At 41.2% G+C, this 26,116-nt stretch overlaps 16 non-coding genes across 16 annotated transcripts; all 16 read right to left on the bottom strand.

Moving 5' to 3' along the window:
* Positions 1-545: 545 nt before the first annotated feature.
* Positions 546-762, bottom strand: LOC121400155. The gene has a single exon (XR_005965573.1). It is a non-coding gene; the product is annotated as a small nucleolar RNA U3 (small nucleolar RNA).
* Positions 763-1,975: 1,213 nt separating this feature from the next.
* LOC121400154 lies at positions 1,976-2,192 on the bottom strand. Its single transcript, XR_005965572.1, has one exon. It is a non-coding gene; the product is annotated as a small nucleolar RNA U3 (small nucleolar RNA).
* Positions 2,193-3,403: 1,211 nt separating this feature from the next.
* On the bottom strand, positions 3,404-3,620 carry LOC121400153. Its single transcript, XR_005965571.1, has one exon. It is a non-coding gene; the product is annotated as a small nucleolar RNA U3 (small nucleolar RNA).
* Positions 3,621-4,832: 1,212 nt separating this feature from the next.
* On the bottom strand, positions 4,833-5,049 carry LOC121400152. Its single transcript, XR_005965570.1, has one exon. It is a non-coding gene; the product is annotated as a small nucleolar RNA U3 (small nucleolar RNA).
* Positions 5,050-6,261: 1,212 nt separating this feature from the next.
* On the bottom strand, positions 6,262-6,478 carry LOC121400151. The gene has a single exon (XR_005965569.1). It is a non-coding gene; the product is annotated as a small nucleolar RNA U3 (small nucleolar RNA).
* Positions 6,479-7,689: 1,211 nt separating this feature from the next.
* LOC121400150 lies at positions 7,690-7,906 on the bottom strand. Its single transcript, XR_005965568.1, has one exon. It is a non-coding gene; the product is annotated as a small nucleolar RNA U3 (small nucleolar RNA).
* Positions 7,907-9,117: 1,211 nt separating this feature from the next.
* On the bottom strand, positions 9,118-9,334 carry LOC121400149. Its single transcript, XR_005965567.1, has one exon. It is a non-coding gene; the product is annotated as a small nucleolar RNA U3 (small nucleolar RNA).
* Positions 9,335-10,547: 1,213 nt separating this feature from the next.
* LOC121400148 lies at positions 10,548-10,764 on the bottom strand. Its single transcript, XR_005965566.1, has one exon. It is a non-coding gene; the product is annotated as a small nucleolar RNA U3 (small nucleolar RNA).
* Positions 10,765-11,976: 1,212 nt separating this feature from the next.
* Positions 11,977-12,193, bottom strand: LOC121400146. Its single transcript, XR_005965565.1, has one exon. It is a non-coding gene; the product is annotated as a small nucleolar RNA U3 (small nucleolar RNA).
* A 1,212-nt stretch (positions 12,194-13,405) lies between these two features.
* LOC121400145 lies at positions 13,406-13,622 on the bottom strand. Its single transcript, XR_005965564.1, has one exon. It is a non-coding gene; the product is annotated as a small nucleolar RNA U3 (small nucleolar RNA).
* A 1,212-nt stretch (positions 13,623-14,834) lies between these two features.
* LOC121400144 lies at positions 14,835-15,051 on the bottom strand. Its single transcript, XR_005965563.1, has one exon. It is a non-coding gene; the product is annotated as a small nucleolar RNA U3 (small nucleolar RNA).
* A 1,211-nt stretch (positions 15,052-16,262) lies between these two features.
* LOC121400143 lies at positions 16,263-16,479 on the bottom strand. Its single transcript, XR_005965562.1, has one exon. It is a non-coding gene; the product is annotated as a small nucleolar RNA U3 (small nucleolar RNA).
* A 1,212-nt stretch (positions 16,480-17,691) lies between these two features.
* LOC121400141 lies at positions 17,692-17,908 on the bottom strand. The gene has a single exon (XR_005965560.1). It is a non-coding gene; the product is annotated as a small nucleolar RNA U3 (small nucleolar RNA).
* Positions 17,909-19,120: 1,212 nt separating this feature from the next.
* LOC121400142 lies at positions 19,121-19,337 on the bottom strand. Its single transcript, XR_005965561.1, has one exon. It is a non-coding gene; the product is annotated as a small nucleolar RNA U3 (small nucleolar RNA).
* Positions 19,338-20,550: 1,213 nt separating this feature from the next.
* Positions 20,551-20,767, bottom strand: LOC121400140. The gene has a single exon (XR_005965559.1). It is a non-coding gene; the product is annotated as a small nucleolar RNA U3 (small nucleolar RNA).
* Positions 20,768-21,980: 1,213 nt separating this feature from the next.
* On the bottom strand, positions 21,981-22,197 carry LOC121400160. Its single transcript, XR_005965577.1, has one exon. It is a non-coding gene; the product is annotated as a small nucleolar RNA U3 (small nucleolar RNA).
* Between the last annotated feature and the right edge of the window lie 3,919 nt (positions 22,198-26,116).

Below are 26,116 nucleotides of genomic sequence, written 5' to 3'. Positions count from 1 at the left end.
AATTCTAGACTATCGAGGTTTAGCGAGATCAAACGAGGAGACAGAAAAAATAACCACCAGATGCAAAGGTGGACAAAAGCACTCGACAATTTTCTCACTCTAGAGTCGCAGTTTGCAAAATCGAAAAGATTACCAAAAGATTGGGGGAAAGACCAAAAACACTTTCTCCGTTTTTCGCCAATCTCTGCACACGACTTTGTTGATTTTGTTAAATTGATGTTCTTCATAATGCACCTGAGGTCATTCAAATTCCAGCGCCACCATTTTCAAAGGGAAAATACATTTTGAGCAGGAAGTGTCGCTCCGGGGCAGATGAAAAGACATGGCGTTTACAGTTCTTTTCATTTGCATCACCCGTGGAAAGCCTAAAAATGCTAGACTTTCGCGATATCAAAAGAAGAGATGGGGGAAAAAACACCACCGGACATACAGCTTAATGAAAGCGCTCCCCAACTTTCTCTTTCAAGAGTCAAATTTCAGGAAGCGGAAAAGTTACCAAAAGCTCGGAGACAAGACAACGGACACTTTCTCCATCGTTGGAAACCACCACTCAGATTGAGCTCTCTTCCCCTGCTCTTTTTCAGAAAAAGAACAGGAATCTCATCGATTACAGCCAACCACTGCCACACAGCAGAGTTGCCAGTACACATCACGATAAGAAGAGAACACTCAAGCACATCATCATGGTGAGCGAGTTTGGACACTTTCAAGCACATTTCGCCCTGCAAATCCTATAGAAATGATCCCTGAAAATATAGTCCTAACCAAATGCCGGGTCGACTTTTCTGCACTTTCTTTTAACCCATGTTTAACTATAGGGTGACAAGCTTTTTCTAATTGTAAGCCAAAAAATTCAATTGAAATTTTTAATTTTCTTTTTGTTTTTCTCCCCCCTCCAAACTAGTCTTCTTCCATACATTCCATGGTAATGAAACATGGAAATGCCAAGCAGGTGCAAAGGTGTCTTTGCTGACATGACAGGCCTAAAGTTCCACCTGACGGTGATGGAAATGAAGGCAATCTATGTTTAAAATTGTCTCCGTCCTTCTCTTGGGTGAATGTGCAACTGCTCTTTTGCGCCATGATCTCTGATAGAGTTTTAGGAAAGGCTGCATTTTTTTTTCAATATCTGCATCCTGTACATCATTCCCAAAAACTGTCTTGGCTGGTAAACGTAGCTTTCCTTGTGTCAGATGCATCATGATGAACATCAATGTAACAAAATCAACCAATGTGCAGAGATGTGCAGAGATTGTTGAAAAATGTAGGATTTTCAAAAAAAAGGAAAGACTGGCAAGAGGTAATTCAAGTTCCAGCACCATCGTTTTCAAAAGGAAAATACATTTTGAGCATGAAGTGTCGCTCTAGGGTAGAAGAAAAGGCATGGCCTTTATATTTGTTTCCATTCGCATGCCCTATGGAATGCCTTAAATTCTAGACTATCGAGGTTTAGCGAGATCAAACGAGGAGACAGAAAAAATAACCACCAGATGCAAAGGTGGACAAAAGCACTCGACAATTTTCTCACTCTAGAGTCGCAGTTTGCAAAATCGAAAAGATTACCAAAAGATTGGGGGAAAGACCAAAAACACTTTCTCCGTTTTTCGCCAATCTCTGCACACGACTTTGTTGATTTTGTTAAATTGATGTTCTTCATAATGCACCTGAGGTCATTCAAATTCCAGCGCCACCATTTTCAAAGGGAAAATACATTTTGAGCAGGAAGTGTCGCTCCGGGGCAGATGAAAAGACATGGCGTTTACAGTTCTTTTCATTTGCATCACCCGTGGAAAGCCTAAAAATGCTAGACTTTCGCGATATCAAAAGAAGAGATGGGGGAAAAAACACCACCGGACATACAGCTTAATGAAAGCGCTCCCCAACTTTCTCTTTCAAGAATCAAATTTCAGGAAGCGGAAAAGTTACCAAAAGCTCGGAGACAAGACAACGGACACTTTCTCCATCGTTGGAAACCACCACTCAGATTGAGCTCTCTTCCCCTGCTCTTTTTCAGAAAAAGAACAGGAATCTCATCGATTACAGCCAACCACTGCCACACAGCAGAGTTGCCAGTACACATCACGATAAGAAGAGAACACTCAAGCACATCATCATGGTGAGCGAGTTTGGACACTTTCAAGCACATTTCGCCCTGCAAATCCTATAGAAATGATCCCTGAAAATATAGTCCTAACCAAATGCCGGGTCGACTTTTCTGCACTTTCTTTTAACCCATGTTTAACTATAGGGTGACAAGCTTTTTCTAATTGTAAGCCAAAAAATTCAATTGAAATTTTTAATTTTCTTTTTGTTTTTCTCCCCCTCCAAACTAGTCTTCTTCCATACATTCCATGGTAATGAAACATGGAAATGCCAAGCAGGTGCAAAGGTGTCTTTGCTGACATGACAGGCCTAAAGTTCCACCTGACGGTGATGGAAATGAAGGCAATCTATGTTTAAAATTGTCTCCGTCCTTCTCTTGGGTGAATGTGCAACTGCTCTTTTGCGCCATGATCTCTGATAGAGTTTTAGGAAAGGCTGCATTTTTTTTCAATATCTGCATCCTGTACATCATTCCCAAAAACTGTCTTGGCTGGTAAACGTAGCTTTCCTTGTGTCAGATGCATCATGATGAACATCAATGTAACAAAATCAACCAATGTGCAGAGATGTGCAGAGATTGTTGAAAAATGTAGGATTTTCAAAAAAAAGGAAAGACTGGCAAGAGGTAATTCAAGTTCCAGCACCATCGTTTTCAAAAGGAAAATACATTTTGAGCATGAAGTGTCGCTCTAGGGTAGAAGAAAAGGCATGGCCTTGATATTTGTTTCCATTCGCATGCCCTATGGAATGCCTTAAATTCTAGACTATCGAGGTTTAGCGAGATCAAACGAGGAGACAGAAAAAATAACCACCAGATGCAAAGGTGGACAAAAGCACTCGACAATTTTCTCACTCTAGAGTCGCAGTTTGCAAAATCGAAAAGATTACCAAAAGATTGGGGGAAAGACCAAAAACACTTTCTCCGTTTTTCGCCAATCTCTGCACACGACTTTGTTGATTTTGTTAAATTGATGTTCTTCATAATGCACCTGAGGTCATTCAAATTCCAGCGCCACCATTTTCAAAGGGAAAATACATTTTGAGCAGGAAGTGTCGCTCCGGGGCAGATGAAAAGACATGGCGTTTACAGTTCTTTTCATTTGCATCACCCGTGGAAAGCCTAAAAATGCTAGACTTTCGCGATATCAAAAGAAGAGATGGGGGAAAAAACACCACCGGACATACAGCTTAATGAAAGCGCTCCCCAACTTTCTCTTTCAAGAATCAAATTTCAGGAAGCGGAAAAGTTACCAAAAGCTCGGAGACAAGACAACGGACACTTTCTCCATCGTTGGAAACCACCACTCAGATTGAGCTCTCTTCCCCTGCTCTTTTTCAGAAAAAGAACAGGAATCTCATCGATTACAGCCAACCACTGCCACACAGCAGAGTTGCCAGTACACATCACGATAAGAAGAGAACACTCAAGCACATCATCATGGTGAGCGAGTTTGGACACTTTCAAGCACATTTCGCCCTGCAAATCCTATAGAAATGATCCCTGAAAATATAGTCCTAACCAAATGCCGGGTCGACTTTTCTGCACTTTCTTTTAACCCATGTTTAACTATAGGGTGACAAGCTTTTTCTAATTGTAAGCCAAAAAATTCAATTGAAATTTTTAATTTTCTTTTTGTTTTTCTCCCCCTCCAAACTAGTCTTCTTCCATACATTCCATGGTAATGAAACATGGAAATGCCAAGCAGGTGCAAAGGTGTCTTTGCTGACATGACAGGCCTAAAGTTCCACCTGACGGTGATGGAAATGAAGGCAATCTATGTTTAAAATTGTCTCCGTCCTTCTCTTGGGTGAATGTGCAACTGCTCTTTTGCGCCATGATCTCTGATAGAGTTTTAGGAAAGGCTGCATTTTTTTTTCAATATCTGCATCCTGTACATCATTCCCAAAAACTGTCTTGGCTGGTAAACGTAGCTTTCCTTGTGTCAGATGCATCATGATGAACATCAATGTAACAAAATCAACCAATGTGCAGAGATGTGCAGAGATTGTTGAAAAATGTAGGATTTTCAAAAAAAAGGAAAGACTGGCAAGAGGTAATTCAAGTTCCAGCACCATCGTTTTCAAAAGGAAAATACATTTTGAGCATGAAGTGTCGCTCTAGGGTAGAAGAAAAGGCATGGCCTTTATATTTGTTTCCATTCGCATGCCCTATGGAATGCCTTAAATTCTAGACTATCGAGGTTTAGCGAGATCAAACGAGGAGACAGAAAAAATAACCACCAGATGCAAAGGTGGACAAAAGCACTCGACAATTTTCTCACTCTAGAGTCGCAGTTTGCAAAATCGAAAAGATTACCAAAAGATTGGGGGAAAGACCAAAAACACTTTCTCCGTTTTTCGCCAATCTCTGCACACGACTTTGTTGATTTTGTTAAATTGATGTTCTTCATAATGCACCTGAGGTCATTCAAATTCCAGCGCCACCATTTTCAAAGGGAAAATACATTTTGAGCAGGAAGTGTCGCTCCGGGGCAGATGAAAAGACATGGCGTTTACAGTTCTTTTCATTTGCATCACCCGTGGAAAGCCTAAAAATGCTAGACTTTCGCGATATCAAAAGAAGAGATGGGGGAAAAAACACCACCGGACATACAGCTTAATGAAAGCGCTCCCCAACTTTCTCTTTCAAGAGTCAAATTTCAGGAAGCGGAAAAGTTACCAAAAGCTCGGAGACAAGACAACGGACACTTTCTCCATCGTTGGAAACCACCACTCAGATTGAGCTCTCTTCCCCTGCTCTTTTTCAGAAAAAGAACAGGAATCTCATCGATTACAGCCAACCACTGCCACACAGCAGAGTTGCCAGTACACATCACGATAAGAAGAGAACACTCAAGCACATCATCATGGTGAGCGAGTTTGGACACTTTCAAGCACATTTCGCCCTGCAAATCCTATAGAAATGATCCCTGAAAATATAGTCCTAACCAAATGCCGGGTCGACTTTTCTGCACTTTCTTTTAACCCATGTTTAACTATAGGGTGACAAGCTTTTTCTAATTGTAAGCCAAAAAATTCAATTGAAATTTTTAATTTTCTTTTTGTTTTTCTCCCCCCTCCAAACTAGTCTTCTTCCATACATTCCATGGTAATGAAACATGGAAATGCCAAGCAGGTGCAAAGGTGTCTTTGCTGACATGACAGGCCTAAAGTTCCACCTGACGGTGATGGAAATGAAGGCAATCTATGTTTAAAATTGTCTCCGTCCTTCTCTTGGGTGAATGTGCAACTGCTCTTTTGCGCCATGATCTCTGATAGAGTTTTAGGAAAGGCTGCATTTTTTTTCAATATCTGCATCCTGTACATCATTCCCAAAAACTGTCTTGGCTGGTAAACGTAGCTTTCCTTGTGTCAGATGCATCATGATGAACATCAATGTAACAAAATCAACCAATGTGCAGAGATGTGCAGAGATTGTTGAAAAATGTAGGATTTTCAAAAAAAAGGAAAGACTGGCAAGAGGTAATTCAAGTTCCAGCACCATCGTTTTCAAAAGGAAAATACATTTTGAGCATGAAGTGTCGCTCTAGGGTAGAAGAAAAGGCATGGCCTTTATATTTGTTTCCATTCGCATGCCCTATGGAATGCCTTAAATTCTAGACTATCGAGGTTTAGCGAGATCAAACGAGGAGACAGAAAAAATAACCACCAGATGCAAAGGTGGACAAAAGCACTCGACAATTTTCTCACTCTAGAGTCGCAGTTTGCAAAATCGAAAAGATTACCAAAAGATTGGGGGAAAGACCAAAAACACTTTCTCCGTTTTTCGCCAATCTCTGCACACGACTTTGTTGATTTTGTTAAATTGATGTTCTTCATAATGCACCTGAGGTCATTCAAATTCCAGCGCCACCATTTTCAAAGGGAAAATACATTTTGAGCAGGAAGTGTCGCTCCGGGGCAGATGAAAAGACATGGCGTTTACAGTTCTTTTCATTTGCATCACCCGTGGAAAGCCTAAAAATGCTAGACTTTCGCGATATCAAAAGAAGAGATGGGGGAAAAAACACCACCGGACATACAGCTTAATGAAAGCGCTCCCCAACTTTCTCTTTCAAGAGTCAAATTTCAGGAAGCGGAAAAGTTACCAAAAGCTCGGAGACAAGACAACGGACACTTTCTCCATCGTTGGAAACCACCACTCAGATTGAGCTCTCTTCCCCTGCTCTTTTTCAGAAAAAGAACAGGAATCTCATCGATTACAGCCAACCACTGCCACACAGCAGAGTTGCCAGTACACATCACGATAAGAAGAGAACACTCAAGCACATCATCATGGTGAGCGAGTTTGGACACTTTCAAGCACATTTCGCCCTGCAAATCCTATAGAAATGATCCCTGAAAATATAGTCCTAACCAAATGCCGGGTCGACTTTTCTGCACTTTCTTTTAACCCATGTTTAACTATAGGGTGACAAGCTTTTTCTAATTGTAAGCCAAAAAATTCAATTGAAATTTTTAATTTTCTTTTTGTTTTTCCCCCCCTCCAAACTAGTCTTCTTCCATACATTCCATGGTAATGAAACATGGAAATGCCAAGCAGGTGCAAAGGTGTCTTTGCTGACATGACAGGCCTAAAGTTCCACCTGACGGTGATGGAAATGAAGGCAATCTATGTTTAAAATTGTCTCCGTCCTTCTCTTGGGTGAATGTGCAACTGCTCTTTTGCGCCATGATCTCTGATAGAGTTTTAGGAAAGGCTGCATTTTTTTTCAATATCTGCATCCTGTACATCATTCCCAAAAACTGTCTTGGCTGGTAAACGTAGCTTTCCTTGTGTCAGATGCATCATGATGAACATCAATGTAACAAAATCAACCAATGTGCAGAGATGTGCAGAGATTGTTGAAAAATGTAGGATTTTCAAAAAAAAGGAAAGACTGGCAAGAGGTAATTCAAGTTCCAGCACCATCGTTTTCAAAAGGAAAATACATTTTGAGCATGAAGTGTCGCTCTAGGGTAGAAGAAAAGGCATGGCCTTTATATTTGTTTCCATTCGCATGCCCTATGGAATGCCTTAAATTCTAGACTATCGAGGTTTAGCGAGATCAAACGAGGAGACAGAAAAAATAACCACCAGATGCAAAGGTGGACAAAAGCACTCGACAATTTTCTCACTCTAGAGTCGCAGTTTGCAAAATCGAAAAGATTACCAAAAGATTGGGGGAAAGACCAAAAACACTTTCTCCGTTTTTCGCCAATCTCTGCACACGACTTTGTTGATTTTGTTAAATTGATGTTCTTCATAATGCACCTGAGGTCATTCAAATTCCAGCGCCACCATTTTCAAAGGGAAAATACATTTTGAGCAGGAAGTGTCGCTCCGGGGCAGATGAAAAGACATGGCGTTTACAGTTCTTTTCATTTGCATCACCCGTGGAAAGCCTAAAAATGCTAGACTTTCGCGATATCAAAAGAAGAGATGGGGGAAAAAACACCACCGGACATACAGCTTAATGAAAGCGCTCCCCAACTTTCTCTTTCAAGAGTCAAATTTCAGGAAGCGGAAAAGTTACCAAAAGCTCGGAGACAAGACAACGGACACTTTCTCCATCGTTGGAAACCACCACTCAGATTGAGCTCTCTTCCCCTGCTCTTTTTCAGAAAAAGAACAGGAATCTCATCGATTACAGCCAACCACTGCCACACAGCAGAGTTGCCAGTACACATCACGATAAGAAGAGAACACTCAAGCACATCATCATGGTGAGCGAGTTTGGACACTTTCAAGCACATTTCGCCCTGCAAATCCTATAGAAATGATCCCTGAAAATATAGTCCTAACCAAATGCCGGGTCGACTTTTCTGCACTTTCTTTTAACCCATGTTTAACTATAGGGTGACAAGCTTTTTCTAATTGTAAGCCAAAAAATTCAATTGAAATTTTTAATTTTCTTTTTGTTTTTTCCCCCCTCCAAACTAGTCTTCTTCCATACATTCCATGGTAATGAAACATGGAAATGCCAAGCAGGTGCAAAGGTGTCTTTGCTGACATGACAGGCCTAAAGTTCCACCTGACGGTGATGGAAATGAAGGCAATCTATGTTTAAAATTGTCTCCGTCCTTCTCTTGGGTGAATGTGCAACTGCTCTTTTGCGCCATGATCTCTGATAGAGTTTTAGGAAAGGCTGCATTTTTTTTCAATATCTGCATCCTGTACATCATTCCCAAAAACTGTCTTGGCTGGTAAACGTAGCTTTCCTTGTGTCAGATGCATCATGATGAACATCAATGTAACAAAATCAACCAATGTGCAGAGATGTGCAGAGATTGTTGAAAAATGTAGGATTTTCAAAAAAAAGGAAAGACTGGCAAGAGGTAATTCAAGTTCCAGCACCATCGTTTTCAAAAGGAAAATACATTTTGAGCATGAAGTGTCGCTCTAGGGTAGAAGAAAAGGCATGGCCTTTATATTTGTTTCCATTCGCATGCCCTATGGAATGCCTTAAATTCTAGACTATCGAGGTTTAGCGAGATCAAACGAGGAGACAGAAAAAATAACCACCAGATGCAAAGGTGGACAAAAGCACTCGACAATTTTCTCACTCTAGAGTCGCAGTTTGCAAAATCGAAAAGATTACCAAAAGATTGGGGGAAAGACCAAAAACACTTTCTCCGTTTTTCGCCAATCTCTGCACACGACTTTGTTGATTTTGTTAAATTGATGTTCTTCATAATGCACCTGAGGTCATTCAAATTCCAGCGCCACCATTTTCAAAGGGAAAATACATTTTGAGCAGGAAGTGTCGCTCCGGGGCAGATGAAAAGACATGGCGTTTACAGTTCTTTTCATTTGCATCACCCGTGGAAAGCCTAAAAATGCTAGACTTTCGCGATATCAAAAGAAGAGATGGGGGAAAAAACACCACCGGACATACAGCTTAATGAAAGCGCTCCCCAACTTTCTCTTTCAAGAATCAAATTTCAGGAAGCGGAAAAGTTACCAAAAGCTCGGAGACAAGACAACGGACACTTTCTCCATCGTTGGAAACCACCACTCAGATTGAGCTCTCTTCCCCTGCTCTTTTTCAGAAAAAGAACAGGAATCTCATCGATTACAGCCAACCACTGCCACACAGCAGAGTTGCCAGTACACATCACGATAAGAAGAGAACACTCAAGCACATCATCATGGTGAGCGAGTTTGGACACTTTCAAGCACATTTCGCCCTGCAAATCCTATAGAAATGATCCCTGAAAATATAGTCCTAACCAAATGCCGGGTCGACTTTTCTGCACTTTCTTTTAACCCATGTTTAACTATAGGGTGACAAGCTTTTTCTAATTGTAAGCCAAAAAATTCAATTGAAATTTTTAATTTTCTTTTTGTTTTTCTCCCCCCTCCAAACTAGTCTTCTTCCATACATTCCATGGTAATGAAACATGGAAATGCCAAGCAGGTGCAAAGGTGTCTTTGCTGACATGACAGGCCTAAAGTTCCACCTGACGGTGATGGAAATGAAGGCAATCTATGTTTAAAATTGTCTCCGTCCTTCTCTTGGGTGAATGTGCAACTGCTCTTTTGCGCCATGATCTCTGATAGAGTTTTAGGAAAGGCTGCATTTTTTTTTCAATATCTGCATCCTGTACATCATTCCCAAAAACTGTCTTGGCTGGTAAACGTAGCTTTCCTTGTGTCAGATGCATCATGATGAACATCAATGTAACAAAATCAACCAATGTGCAGAGATGTGCAGAGATTGTTGAAAAATGTAGGATTTTCAAAAAAAAGGAAAGACTGGCAAGAGGTAATTCAAGTTCCAGCACCATCGTTTTCAAAAGGAAAATACATTTTGAGCATGAAGTGTCGCTCTAGGGTAGAAGAAAAGGCATGGCCTTTATATTTGTTTCCATTCGCATGCCCTATGGAATGCCTTAAATTCTAGACTATCGAGGTTTAGCGAGATCAAACGAGGAGACAGAAAAAATAACCACCAGATGCAAAGGTGGACAAAAGCACTCGACAATTTTCTCACTCTAGAGTCGCAGTTTGCAAAATCGAAAAGATTACCAAAAGATTGGGGGAAAGACCAAAAACACTTTCTCCGTTTTTCGCCAATCTCTGCACACGACTTTGTTGATTTTGTTAAATTGATGTTCTTCATAATGCACCTGAGGTCATTCAAATTCCAGCGCCACCATTTTCAAAGGGAAAATACATTTTGAGCAGGAAGTGTCGCTCCGGGGCAGATGAAAAGACATGGCGTTTACAGTTCTTTTCATTTGCATCACCCGTGGAAAGCCTAAAAATGCTAGACTTTCGCGATATCAAAAGAAGAGATGGGGGAAAAAACACCACCGGACATACAGCTTAATGAAAGCGCTCCCCAACTTTCTCTTTCAAGAATCAAATTTCAGGAAGCGGAAAAGTTACCAAAAGCTCGGAGACAAGACAACGGACACTTTCTCCATCGTTGGAAACCACCACTCAGATTGAGCTCTCTTCCCCTGCTCTTTTTCAGAAAAAGAACAGGAATCTCATCGATTACAGCCAACCACTGCCACACAGCAGAGTTGCCAGTACACATCACGATAAGAAGAGAACACTCAAGCACATCATCATGGTGAGCGAGTTTGGACACTTTCAAGCACATTTCGCCCTGCAAATCCTATAGAAATGATCCCTGAAAATATAGTCCTAACCAAATGCCGGGTCGACTTTTCTGCACTTTCTTTTAACCCATGTTTAACTATAGGGTGACAAGCTTTTTCTAATTGTAAGCCAAAAAATTCAATTGAAATTTTTAATTTTCTTTTTGTTTTTCTCCCCCTCCAAACTAGTCTTCTTCCATACATTCCATGGTAATGAAACATGGAAATGCCAAGCAGGTGCAAAGGTGTCTTTGCTGACATGACAGGCCTAAAGTTCCACCTGACGGTGATGGAAATGAAGGCAATCTATGTTTAAAATTGTCTCCGTCCTTCTCTTGGGTGAATGTGCAACTGCTCTTTTGCGCCATGATCTCTGATAGAGTTTTAGGAAAGGCTGCATTTTTTTTTCAATATCTGCATCCTGTACATCATTCCCAAAAACTGTCTTGGCTGGTAAACGTAGCTTTCCTTGTGTCAGATGCATCATGATGAACATCAATGTAACAAAATCAACCAATGTGCAGAGATGTGCAGAGATTGTTGAAAAATGTAGGATTTTCAAAAAAAAGGAAAGACTGGCAAGAGGTAATTCAAGTTCCAGCACCATCGTTTTCAAAAGGAAAATACATTTTGAGCATGAAGTGTCGCTCTAGGGTAGAAGAAAAGGCATGGCCTTTATATTTGTTTCCATTCGCATGCCCTATGGAATGCCTTAAATTCTAGACTATCGAGGTTTAGCGAGATCAAACGAGGAGACAGAAAAAATAACCACCAGATGCAAAGGTGGACAAAAGCACTCGACAATTTTCTCACTCTAGAGTCGCAGTTTGCAAAATCGAAAAGATTACCAAAAGATTGGGGGAAAGACCAAAAACACTTTCTCCGTTTTTCGCCAATCTCTGCACACGACTTTGTTGATTTTGTTAAATTGATGTTCTTCATAATGCACCTGAGGTCATTCAAATTCCAGCGCCACCATTTTCAAAGGGAAAATACATTTTGAGCAGGAAGTGTCGCTCCGGGGCAGATGAAAAGACATGGCGTTTACAGTTCTTTTCATTTGCATCACCCGTGGAAAGCCTAAAAATGCTAGACTTTCGCGATATCAAAAGAAGAGATGGGGGAAAAAACACCACCGGACATACAGCTTAATGAAAGCGCTCCCCAACTTTCTCTTTCAAGAATCAAATTTCAGGAAGCGGAAAAGTTACCAAAAGCTCGGAGACAAGACAACGGACACTTTCTCCATCGTTGGAAACCACCACTCAGATTGAGCTCTCTTCCCCTGCTCTTTTTCAGAAAAAGAACAGGAATCTCATCGATTACAGCCAACCACTGCCACACAGCAGAGTTGCCAGTACACATCACGATAAGAAGAGAACACTCAAGCACATCATCATGGTGAGCGAGTTTGGACACTTTCAAGCACATTTCGCCCTGCAAATCCTATAGAAATGATCCCTGAAAATATAGTCCTAACCAAATGCCGGGTCGACTTTTCTGCACTTTCTTTTAACCCATGTTTAACTATAGGGTGACAAGCTTTTTCTAATTGTAAGCCAAAAAATTCAATTGAAATTTTTAATTTTCTTTTTGTTTTTCTCCCCCTCCAAACTAGTCTTCTTCCATACATTCCATGGTAATGAAACATGGAAATGCCAAGCAGGTGCAAAGGTGTCTTTGCTGACATGACAGGCCTAAAGTTCCACCTGACGGTGATGGAAATGAAGGCAATCTATGTTTAAAATTGTCTCCGTCCTTCTCTTGGGTGAATGTGCAACTGCTCTTTTGCGCCATGATCTCTGATAGAGTTTTAGGAAAGGCTGCATTTTTTTTTCAATATCTGCATCCTGTACATCATTCCCAAAAACTGTCTTGGCTGGTAAACGTAGCTTTCCTTGTGTCAGATGCATCATGATGAACATCAATGTAACAAAATCAACCAATGTGCAGAGATGTGCAGAGATTGTTGAAAAATGTAGGATTTTCAAAAAAAAGGAAAGACTGGCAAGAGGTAATTCAAGTTCCAGCACCATCGTTTTCAAAAGGAAAATACATTTTGAGCATGAAGTGTCGCTCTAGGGTAGAAGAAAAGGCATGGCCTTTATATTTGTTTCCATTCGCATGCCCTATGGAATGCCTTAAATTCTAGACTATCGAGGTTTAGCGAGATCAAACGAGGAGACAGAAAAAATAACCACCAGATGCAAAGGTGGACAAAAGCACTCGACAATTTTCTCACTCTAGAGTCGCAGTTTGCAAAATCGAAAAGATTACCAAAAGATTGGGGGAAAGACCAAAAACACTTTCTCCGTTTTTCGCCAATCTCTGCACACGACTTTGTTGATTTTGTTAAATTGATGTTCTTCATAATGCACCTGAGGTCATTCAAATTCCAGCGCCACCATTTTCAAAGGGAAAATACATTTTGAGCAGGAAGTGTCGCTCCGGGGCAGATGAAAAGACATGGCGTTTACAGTTCTTTTCATTTGCATCACCCGTGGAAAGCCTAAAAATGCTAGACTTTCGCGATATCAAAAGAAGAGATGGGGGAAAAAACACCACCGGACATACAGCTTAATGAAAGCGCTCCCCAACTTTCTCTTTCAAGAGTCAAATTTCAGGAAGCGGAAAAGTTACCAAAAGCTCGGAGACAAGACAACGGACACTTTCTCCATCGTTGGAAACCACCACTCAGATTGAGCTCTCTTCCCCTGCTCTTTTTCAGAAAAAGAACAGGAATCTCATCGATTACAGCCAACCACTGCCACACAGCAGAGTTGCCAGTACACATCACGATAAGAAGAGAACACTCAAGCACATCATCATGGTGAGCGAGTTTGGACACTTTCAAGCACATTTCGCCCTGCAAATCCTATAGAAATGATCCCTGAAAATATAGTCCTAACCAAATGCCGGGTCGACTTTTCTGCACTTTCTTTTAACCCATGTTTAACTATAGGGTGACAAGCTTTTTCTAATTGTAAGCCAAAAAATTCAATTGAAATTTTTAATTTTCTTTTTGTTTTTCTCCCCCTCCAAACTAGTCTTCTTCCATACATTCCATGGTAATGAAACATGGAAATGCCAAGCAGGTGCAAAGGTGTCTTTGCTGACATGACAGGCCTAAAGTTCCACCTGACGGTGATGGAAATGAAGGCAATCTATGTTTAAAATTGTCTCCGTCCTTCTCTTGGGTGAATGTGCAACTGCTCTTTTGCGCCATGATCTCTGATAGAGTTTTAGGAAAGGCTGCATTTTTTTTTCAATATCTGCATCCTGTACATCATTCCCAAAAACTGTCTTGGCTGGTAAACGTAGCTTTCCTTGTGTCAGATGCATCATGATGAACATCAATGTAACAAAATCAACCAATGTGCAGAGATGTGCAGAGATTGTTGAAAAATGTAGGATTTTCAAAAAAAAGGAAAGACTGGCAAGAGGTAATTCAAGTTCCAGCACCATCGTTTTCAAAAGGAAAATACATTTTGAGCATGAAGTGTCGCTCTAGGGTAGAAGAAAAGGCATGGCCTTTATATTTGTTTCCATTCGCATGCCCTATGGAATGCCTTAAATTCTAGACTATCGAGGTTTAGCGAGATCAAACGAGGAGACAGAAAAAATAACCACCAGATGCAAAGGTGGACAAAAGCACTCGACAATTTTCTCACTCTAGAGTCGCAGTTTGCAAAATCGAAAAGATTACCAAAAGATTGGGGGAAAGACCAAAAACACTTTCTCCGTTTTTCGCCAATCTCTGCACACGACTTTGTTGATTTTGTTAAATTGATGTTCTTCATAATGCACCTGAGGTCATTCAAATTCCAGCGCCACCATTTTCAAAGGGAAAATACATTTTGAGCAGGAAGTGTCGCTCCGGGGCAGATGAAAAGACATGGCGTTTACAGTTCTTTTCATTTGCATCACCCGTGGAAAGCCTAAAAATGCTAGACTTTCGCGATATCAAAAGAAGAGATGGGGGAAAAAACACCACCGGACATACAGCTTAATGAAAGCGCTCCCCAACTTTCTCTTTCAAGAGTCAAATTTCAGGAAGCGGAAAAGTTACCAAAAGCTCGGAGACAAGACAACGGACACTTTCTCCATCGTTGGAAACCACCACTCAGATTGAGCTCTCTTCCCCTGCTCTTTTTCAGAAAAAGAACAGGAATCTCATCGATTACAGCCAACCACTGCCACACAGCAGAGTTGCCAGTACACATCACGATAAGAAGAGAACACTCAAGCACATCATCATGGTGAGCGAGTTTGGACACTTTCAAGCACATTTCGCCCTGCAAATCCTATAGAAATGATCCCTGAAAATATAGTCCTAACCAAATGCCGGGTCGACTTTTCTGCACTTTCTTTTAACCCATGTTTAACTATAGGGTGACAAGCTTTTTCTAATTGTAAGCCAAAAAATTCAATTGAAATTTTTAATTTTCTTTTTGTTTTTTCCCCCCTCCAAACTAGTCTTCTTCCATACATTCCATGGTAATGAAACATGGAAATGCCAAGCAGGTGCAAAGGTGTCTTTGCTGACATGACAGGCCTAAAGTTCCACCTGACGGTGATGGAAATGAAGGCAATCTATGTTTAAAATTGTCTCCGTCCTTCTCTTGGGTGAATGTGCAACTGCTCTTTTGCGCCATGATCTCTGATAGAGTTTTAGGAAAGGCTGCATTTTTTTTCAATATCTGCATCCTGTACATCATTCCCAAAAACTGTCTTGGCTGGTAAACGTAGCTTTCCTTGTGTCAGATGCATCATGATGAACATCAATGTAACAAAATCAACCAATGTGCAGAGATGTGCAGAGATTGTTGAAAAATGTAGGATTTTCAAAAAAAAGGAAAGACTGGCAAGAGGTAATTCAAGTTCCAGCACCATCGTTTTCAAAAGGAAAATACATTTTGAGCATGAAGTGTCGCTCTAGGGTAGAAGAAAAGGCATGGCCTTTATATTTGTTTCCATTCGCATGCCCTATGGAATGCCTTAAATTCTAGACTATCGAGGTTTAGCGAGATCAAACGAGGAGACAGAAAAAATAACCACCAGATGCAAAGGTGGACAAAAGCACTCGACAATTTTCTCACTCTAGAGTCGCAGTTTGCAAAATCGAAAAGATTACCAAAAGATTGGGGGAAAGACCAAAAACACTTTCTCCGTTTTTCGCCAATCTCTGCACACGACTTTGTTGATTTTGTTAAATTGATGTTCTTCATAATGCACCTGAGGTCATTCAAATTCCAGCGCCACCATTTTCAAAGGGAAAATACATTTTGAGCAGGAAGTGTCGCTCCGGGGCAGATGAAAAGACATGGCGTTTACAGTTCTTTTCATTTGCATCACCCGTGGAAAGCCTAAAAATGCTAGACTTTCGCGATATCAAAAGAAGAGATGGGGGAAAAAACACCACCGGACATACAGCTTAATGAAAGCGCTCCCCAACTTTCTCTTTCAAGAGTCAAATTTCAGGAAGCGGAAAAGTTACCAAAAGCTCGGAGACAAGACAACGGACACTTTCTCCATCGTTGGAAACCACCACTCAGATTGAGCTCTCTTCCCCTGCTCTTTTTCAGAAAAAGAACAGGAATCTCATCGATTACAGCCAACCACTGCCACACAGCAGAGTTGCCAGTACACATCACGATAAGAAGAGAACACTCAAGCACATCATCATGGTGAGCGAGTTTGGACACTTTCAAGCACATTTCGCCCTGCAAATCCTATAGAAATGATCCCTGAAAATATAGTCCTAACCAAATGCCGGGTCGACTTTTCTGCACTTTCTTTTAACCCATGTTTAACTATAGGGTGACAAGCTTTTTCTAATTGTAAGCCAAAAAATTCAATTGAAATTTTTAATTTTCTTTTTGTTTTTTCCCCCCTCCAAACTAGTCTTCTTCCATACATTCCATGGTAATGAAACATGGAAATGCCAAGCAGGTGCAAAGGTGTCTTTGCTGACATGACAGGCCTAAAGTTCCACCTGACGGTGATGGAAATGAAGGCAATCTATGTTTAAAATTGTCTCCGTCCTTCTCTTGGGTGAATGTGCAACTGCTCTTTTGCGCCATGATCTCTGATAGAGTTTTAGGAAAGGCTGCATTTTTTTTTCAATATCTGCATCCTGTACATCATTCCCAAAAACTGTCTTGGCTGGTAAACGTAGCTTTCCTTGTGTCAGATGCATCATGATGAACATCAATGTAACAAAATCAACCAATGTGCAGAGATGTGCAGAGATTGTTGAAAAATGTAGGATTTTCAAAAAAAAGGAAAGACTGGCAAGAGGTAATTCAAGTTCCAGCACCATCGTTTTCAAAAGGAAAATACATTTTGAGCATGAAGTGTCGCTCTAGGGTAGAAGAAAAGGCATGGCCTTTATATTTGTTTCCATTCGCATGCCCTATGGAATGCCTTAAATTCTAGACTATCGAGGTTTAGCGAGATCAAACGAGGAGACAGAAAAAATAACCACCAGATGCAAAGGTGGACAAAAGCACTCGACAATTTTCTCACTCTAGAGTCGCAGTTTGCAAAATCGAAAAGATTACCAAAAGATTGGGGGAAAGACCAAAAACACTTTCTCCGTTTTTCGCCAATCTCTGCACACGACTTTGTTGATTTTGTTAAATTGATGTTCTTCATAATGCACCTGAGGTCATTCAAATTCCAGCGCCACCATTTTCAAAGGGAAAATACATTTTGAGCAGGAAGTGTCGCTCCGGGGCAGATGAAAAGACATGGCGTTTACAGTTCTTTTCATTTGCATCACCCGTGGAAAGCCTAAAAATGCTAGACTTTCGCGATATCAAAAGAAGAGATGGGGGAAAAAACACCACCGGACATACAGCTTAATGAAAGCGCTCCCCAACTTTCTCTTTCAAGAGTCAAATTTCAGGAAGCGGAAAAGTTACCAAAAGCTCGGAGACAAGACAACGGACACTTTCTCCATCGTTGGAAACCACCACTCAGATTGAGCTCTCTTCCCCTGCTCTTTTTCAGAAAAAGAACAGGAATCTCATCGATTACAGCCAACCACTGCCACACAGCAGAGTTGCCAGTACACATCACGATAAGAAGAGAACACTCAAGCACATCATCATGGTGAGCGAGTTTGGACACTTTCAAGCACATTTCACCCTGCAAATCCTATAGAAATGATCCCTGAAAATATAGTCCTAACCAAATGCCGGGTCGACTTTTCTGCACTTTCTTTTAACCCATGTTTAACTATAGGGTGACAAGCTTTTTCTAATTGTAAGCCAAAAAATTCAATTGAAATTTTTAATTTTCTTTTTGTTTTTTCCCCCCCTCCAAACTAGTCTTCTTCCATACATTCCATGGTAATGAAACATGGAAATGCCAAGCAGGTGCAAAGGTGTCTTTGCTGACATGACAGGCCTAAAGTTCCACCTGACGGTGATGGAAATGAAGGCAATCTATGTTTAAAATTGTCTCCGTCCTTCTCTTGGGTGAATGTGCAACTGCTCTTTTGCGCCATGATCTCTGATAGAGTTTTAGGAAAGGCTGCATTTTTTTTCAATATCTGCATCCTGTACATCATTCCCAAAAACTGTCTTGGCTGGTAAACGTAGCTTTCCTTGTGTCAGATGCATCATGATGAACATCAATGTAACAAAATCAACCAATGTGCAGAGATGTGCAGAGATTGTTGAAAAATGTAGGATTTTCAAAAAAAAGGAAAGACTGGCAAGAGGTAATTCAAGTTCCAGCACCATCGTTTTCAAAAGGAAAATACATTTTGAGCATGAAGTGTCGCTCTAGGGTAGAAGAAAAGGCATGGCCTTTATATTTGTTTCCATTCGCATGCCCTATGGAATGCCTTAAATTCTAGACTATCGAGGTTTAGCGAGATCAAACGAGGAGACAGAAAAAATAACCACCAGATGCAAAGGTGGACAAAAGCACTCGACAATTTTCTCACTCTAGAGTCGCAGTTTGCAAAATCGAAAAGATTACCAAAAGATTGGGGGAAAGACCAAAAACACTTTCTCCGTTTTTCGCCAATCTCTGCACATGACTTTGTTGATTTTGTTAAATTGATGTTCTTCATAATGCACCTGAGGTCATTCAAATTCCAGCGCCACCATTTTCAAAGGGAAAATACATTTTGAGCAGGAAGTGTCGCTCCGGGGCAGATGAAAAGACATGGCGTTTACAGTTCTTTTCATTTGCATCACCCGTGGAAAGCCTAAAAATGCTAGACTTTCGCGATATCAAAAGAAGAGATGGGGGAAAAAACACCACCGGACATACAGCTTAATGAAAGCGCTCCCCAACTTTCTCTTTCAAGAGTCAAATTTCAGGAAGCGGAAAAGTTACCAAAAGCTCGGAGACAAGACAACGGACACTTTCTCCATCGTTGGAAACCACCACTCAGATTGAGCTCTCTTCCCCTGCTCTTTTTCAGAAAAAGAACAGGAATCTCATCGATTACAGCCAACCACTGCCACACAGCAGAGTTGCCAGTACACATCACGATAAGAAGAGAACACTCAAGCACATCATCATGGTGAGCGAGTTTGGACACTTTCAAGCACATTTCGCCCTGCAAATCCTATAGAAATGATCCCTGAAAATATAGTCCTAACCAAATGCCGGGTCGACTTTTCTGCACTTTCTTTTAACCCATGTTTAACTATAGGGTGACAAGCTTTTTCTAATTGTAAGCCAAAAAATTCAATTGAAATTTTTAATTTTCTTTTTGTTTTTTCCCCCCCTCCAAACTAGTCTTCTTCCATACATTCCATGGTAATGAAACATGGAAATGCCAAGCAGGTGCAAAGGTGTCTTTGCTGACATGACAGGCCTAAAGTTCCACCTGACGGTGATGGAAATGAAGGCAATCTATGTTTAAAATTGTCTCCGTCCTTCTCTTGGGTGAATGTGCAACTGCTCTTTTGCGCCATGATCTCTGATAGAGTTTTAGGAAAGGCTGCATTTTTTTTTCAATATCTGCATCCTGTACATCATTCCCAAAAACTGTCTTGGCTGGTAAACGTAGCTTTCCTTGTGTCAGATGCATCATGATGAACATCAATGTAACAAAATCAACCAATGTGCAGAGATGTGCAGAGATTGTTGAAAAATGTAGGATTTTCAAAAAAAAGGAAAGACTGGCAAGAGGTAATTCAAGTTCCAGCACCATCGTTTTCAAAAGGAAAATACATTTTGAGCATGAAGTGTCGCTCTAGGGTAGAAGAAAAGGCATGGCCTTTATATTTGTTTCCATTCGCATGCCCTATGGAATGCCTTAAATTCTAGACTATCGAGGTTTAGCGAGATCAAACGAGGAGACAGAAAAAATAACCACCAGATGCAAAGGTGGACAAAAGCACTCGACAATTTTCTCACTCTAGAGTCGCAGTTTGCAAAATCGAAAAGATTACCAAAAGATTGGGGGAAAGACCAAAAACACTTTCTCCGTTTTTCGCCAATCTCTGCACATGACTTTGTTGATTTTGTTAAATTGATGTTCTTCATAATGCACCTGAGGTCATTCAAATTCCAGCGCCACCATTTTCAAAGGGAAAATACATTTTGAGCAGGAAGTGTCGCTCCGGGGCAGATGAAAAGACATGGCGTTTACAGTTCTTTTCATTTGCATCACCCGTGGAAAGCCTAAAAATGCTAGACTTTCGCGATATCAAAAGAAGAGATGGGGGAAAAAACACCACCGGACATACAGCTTAATGAAAGCGCTCCCCAACTTTCTCTTTCAAGAGTCAAATTTCAGGAAGCGGAAAAGTTACCAAAAGCTCGGAGACAAGACAACGGACACTTTCTCCATCGTTGGAAACCACCACTCAGATTGAGCTCTCTTCCCCTGCTCTTTTTCAGAAAAAGAACAGGAATCTCATCGATTACAGCCAACCACTGCCACACAGCAGAGTTGCCAGTACACATCACGATAAGAAGAGAACACTCAAGCACATCATCATGGTGAGCGAGTTTGGACACTTTCAAGCACATTTCACCCTGCAAATCCTATAGAAATGATCCCTGAAAATATAGTCCTAACCAAATGCCGGGTCGACTTTTCTGCACTTTCTTTTAACCCATGTTTAACTATAGGGTGACAAGCTTTTTCTAATTGTAAGCCAAAAAATTCAATTGAAATTTTTAATTTTCTTTTTGTTTTTTCCCCCCCTCCAAACTAGTCTTCTTCCATACATTCCATGGTAATGAAACATGGAAATGCCAAGCAGGTGCAAAGGTGTCTTTGCTGACATGACAGGCCTAAAGTTCCACCTGACGGTGATGGAAATGAAGGCAATCTATGTTTAAAATTGTCTCCGTCCTTCTCTTGGGTGAATGTGCAACTGCTCTTTTGCGCCATGATCTCTGATAGAGTTTTAGGAAAGGCTGCATTTTTTTTTCAATATCTGCATCCTGTACATCATTCCCAAAAACTGTCTTGGCTGGTAAACGTAGCTTTCCTTGTGTCAGATGCATCATGATGAACATCAATGTAACAAAATCAACCAATGTGCAGAGATGTGCAGAGATTGTTGAAAAATGTAGGATTTTCAAAAAAAAGGAAAGACTGGCAAGAGGTAATTCAAGTTCCAGCACCATCGTTTTCAAAAGGAAAATACATTTTGAGCATGAAGTGTCGCTCTAGGGTAGAAGAAAAGGCATGGCCTTTATATTTGTTTCCATTCGCATGCCCTATGGAATGCCTTAAATTCTAGACTATCGAGGTTTAGCGAGATCAAACGAGGAGACAGAAAAAATAACCACCAGATGCAAAGGTGGACAAAAGCACTCGACAATTTTCTCACTCTAGAGTCGCAGTTTGCAAAATCGAAAAGATTACCAAAAGATTGGGGGAAAGACCAAAAACACTTTCTCCGTTTTTCGCCAATCTCTGCACACGACTTTGTTGATTTTGTTAAATTGATGTTCTTCATAATGCACCTGAGGTCATTCAAATTCCAGCGCCACCATTTTCAAAGGGAAAATACATTTTGAGCAGGAAGTGTCGCTCCGGGGCAGATGAAAAGACATGGCGTTTACAGTTCTTTTCATTTGCATCACCCGTGGAAAGCCTAAAAATTCTAGACTTTCGCGATATCAAAAGAAGAGATGGGGGAAAAAACACCACCGGACATACAGCTTAATGAAAGCGCTCCCCAACTTTCTCTTTCAAGAGACAAATTTCAGGAAGCTGAAAAGTTACCAAAAGCTCGGAGACAAGACAACGGACACTTTCTCCATCGTTGGAAACCACCACTCAGATTGAGCTCTCTTCCCCTGCTCTTTTTCAGAAAAAGAACAGGAATCTCATCGATTACAGCCAACCACTGCCACACAGCAGAGTTGCCAGTACACATCACGATAAGAAGAAAACACTCAAGCACATCATCATGATGAGCAAGTTTGGACACTTTCAAGCACATTTCGCCCTGCAAATCCTATAGAAATGATCCCTGAAAATATAGTCCTAACCAAATGCCGGGTCGACTTTTTTGCACTTTCTGTTAACCATGTTTAACTATAGGGTGACAAGCTTTTTCTAATTGTAAGCCAAAAAATTAAATTTGAAATTTTTAATTTTCTTCTTGTTTCCCCCCCCCTCCAAACTAGTCTTCTTCCATACATTCCATGGTAATGAAACATGGAAATGCCAAGCAGGTGCAAAGGTATCTTTGCTGACATGACAGGCCTTAAGTTCCATCTGAAGGTGATGAAAATGAAGGTTTAAAATTTTGTCCGTCCATCTCTTTTGTGAATGTGCAACCACTCTTTTGAGCTCTTTTGCTCCGCAAAGTCACCCTAGGGGAGTTATACAGCAATCAAACCATGGCTATGAACAGTACTTTGTTCCCAATTTGCAGGCTGCCAGTACCTGCCATAGATAGGGCCATTCAACAGTATACTCCCCATGTTGTCACTTGGGTCCGTTAGTTAGAGGCACCTGGTGTTCAAGGCAGGGGTCTTTGTCAGTATGAACCCCATCTGATCTCGGTTAACTAATTGGGTTATAACTTTGCCCAGCCTTTGCCCAGCCTTCAGGCTATTATTATAGACCTTTACATTTGCAGTTAGGAGTGAGATTAGTCTGAAGGATTTGCAAAGATGTGGGTCTTTGCCAGGCTTTGGCAAAACGACAATGGCTGTCTCATAGAGCGATTACGTGAATTGGCCCTGTTGATTTGCTTCCTGGAATTGTTGTAAAAGTATTGGCGTTAAAGTCATGGAGTGCCTATTATAGATTTCACTTGGAATGCCATCTTAACCAGCTGCTTTTTCCTTAGGGAAGGATTCAATTGCCCTCTGTATTTCTATGCCAATGAAGTCTGCTTCCATAAAGTCACTAAGCTCTTGGGAGGGCCAATGGGGCCACAAATGCATTTATTTTTCTATATGTTGCTCTTAATTTGAAGGCATACAGGTCTAAATAAAACTTGACCAGTAACTCCTTTACTTTGTCAGGATCTGTGTGGAGTGTACCTTGGGGGTCTTTCATGGCAGGTATGGTTGGAGGGGAAGTATGGGCTATAGCTACTGTAGGTGATCTAATAAGTGACCAGCCTTTACACCATGTTCATATATATTTATTTTTAAAAAAGGATTGTTTGTGCTGCACCTTTTGGCTAAGGTGTTGTGATTAGGTTTCTTGTGCTTCTCACAGCCTTTTAAAGACTTTTGGTGTTAGGTTGGTGGCCACCTATGTATCTAGTTGGGAGATCTGTTCTTCTAGCACCTGCTCTGGTAGGTGGGTTTGTTTTTTATGCATGGTTATTTCGGCTGTGATAGAATCACGTAGGTAGGATTTTAGGTCTGAGTTCTGGTTTAGGTTCATGAATTCTTTAATATAGCCTTCTACAGAAGGTAGAAGTTGTCAAGTGGTTGTCAAGTATATTCAGCCGTACTGGGTTGACTGAAGGTCTTGGACATGCTAAGTTACTGTATATGGGAGTTGCAGTTGTATTGGAGCGTTGTCTGAGATAATCCTAGGCAAATAGATGACTTTACTTGTGAAGGGTACCATAGCAGCATTAATAAACACGGTATATTATTATTATTATTATTAACATGTATTTATATAGTGCCAACATATTGCGTAGCACTGTAAAGTAAATGTGATTATACAACTACATCACATGAATTACATATATAGAATATATGGAGTAACAAACATCACAATCAATACAGGTACAGAGAGGTGAAGAAGGCCCTATGCAAAGGCATACAGTCTAAAGGGAAGGGAGTAATACACAAGGTGTGGGAGTGGGCAAAATCGAAGTAAGTAGGTGAGAAATGTGGTACTGTATGTGGTGTTGCGTTTGGTAGTTAAGCAGAGTGAGGGTAGGCTTCTCGAAAGAAGTGCGTTTTCAGAGATTTTTTGAAAGCAGAAAGGTTGGGAGAAAGTCGGACAGACCGTGGGAGAGCGTTCCAGAGGAGGGGTGCAGCCCTTCCAAAGTCTTGAATGCGAGCATGTGAGGAGGTAAGTATATAGAGATGAGTTCAGAGATGTAGGGTGGAGCAGAGTTGTGAAGTGCTTTGAAAGTCAGTGTCATTAATTTGAATTTGATTCTGAAAGGTAACGGAAGCCAGTGCAGGGATTGACAGAATGGCGAGGCAGAGGAGGAGCGGTTGCTGAGGTGTATGAGCCTCGCAGCAGTGTTCATTATGGACTGGAGAGGTGACAGTCTCTGGAGGGGGAGGCCAATTAAAAGAGAGTTGCAGTAGTCTAGACGCGATATGATGAGAGAGTGAATAAGAATTTTGGCAGCGTCTTGGGTGATAAATGATCGTATTTTGGATATGTTCCTTAGGTGGAAGTGACATGATTTAATAAGTGATTGGATATGAGGAGTGAATGACAGGGCAGAATCTAGGATAACCCCAAGGCACCGGGCCTGGGGAGAGGGGGTGATTGTGGAATTGTTAACTATGATGGATACTTCGGGGATGCTACTGGTGTTAATTGGAGGAAAGAGAACCATTTCAGTTTTAGAGAGGTTTAATTTAAGGTAGCGTTGCGACATCCAGGTAGAGATAGCGGACAGGCAGGAGGAGACGCGAGTTAGGAGTTCTGGGTTGAGATCAGGAGATGAGAGATAGATCTGAGTATCGTCAGCATAGAGGTGGTAGTGGAAACCATACGAATTTATTAATTTGCCAAGGGAGGAAGTATAGAGGGAGAATAGTAATGGTCCCAGGACAGAGCCTTGAGGAACTCCAACAGAAAGAGGTAGGGGAGAAGATGATACTCCATTGTAGGAGACACTGAAGGAACGATTGGTGATGTAAGAAGAGAACCAGGACAGGGCTGTGTCACGAAGGCCAAGCGACTGGAGGGACTGGAGGAGGAGAGGGTGATCTACAGTGTCAAATGCGTCTGAGAGGTCAAGCAGTATTAGTAGTGAGAAATGATTGTTGGCTTTAGCGGTTAAAAGGTCATTAGTTAGTCGATTCAGGGCAGTTTCCGTGGAGTGTTGTGGCTTAAAACCAGATTGTAGGGGGTCCAGCAGGTTATTGTCAGAGAGGAATGAGGTAAGTCGGTTGTAGACTAGGCGCTCAAGTAGTTTAGAGATAAAAGGTAGCAGAGAGATAGGTCGGAGGTTGTCAAGATTGGAGGGATCAAGAGAGGATTTTTTCAGAATGAGAATATAGCATGAGAATTGGTGTGTATCTGGATTGGCTTGTCTCCACGGGTCTTTGAGAGCTAGTGATGGTGATGGAGATGGCATAAGTCATGCCAGCCGGGTTGTACTAGGTGGGGGGTCTGCCTGGGCATCTCTGGAACCTACGTGCGGGGATAGGACTTTGTTAAAGTCGCCTCCAATAACTACCAGGGCATGTGGATACTGAGTCAGCTGGTCCACTAATACAGTCTGGCTCAAATTGAGGTGGGATGTAAATGTTGACCGGAAATATCTTACATGATTGAAATAGCAGTGAAGCAACACATACCTTCCCTTACTATCGCATTTGAGGTTGCCAAATCGAAAGGGGACCGTTTTACCATCAAAATAGAGACTCCTGAGGCGTGGTAAGTGGAGTAAGTGGTGTGGTACACAGAGGGGCAAATTCACTAACCTCCAATAATTCGGCAGCGACAGCTTCACTCGCATTGCAACACTTCGCCAGGTGTAGATTCGCTAATTCACTAAAATCCGAAGTTGTGTCCAGGGCGCCAAATGCTGGCGAAGTTGCACTACCGTTTCTGTGGCAAGCAAACATAGTTACACTAGCTTAGCCTAAATTTACATACGGCGGGAAGTTAAAGTTGAATGGACGTATATGTTGCAGCAAATACATTACATTACACAACTCCAGGGAACCTTAATAAAGTGAAAGGAAAACTTTCTTTTTGTACAAACTGATGGGGAGAGGGGTCTATCCCGCCGGGCCA

The sequence above is a fragment of the Xenopus laevis genome, chromosome 2L (assembly GCF_017654675.1).
Source record: "Xenopus laevis strain J_2021 chromosome 2L, Xenopus_laevis_v10.1, whole genome shotgun sequence".
Lineage (NCBI taxonomy): Eukaryota > Metazoa > Chordata > Amphibia > Anura > Pipidae > Xenopus > Xenopus laevis.
The sequence above is the reverse complement of the archived record's forward strand: the minus strand, read 5'-3'. Positions and strand labels throughout refer to the sequence as shown.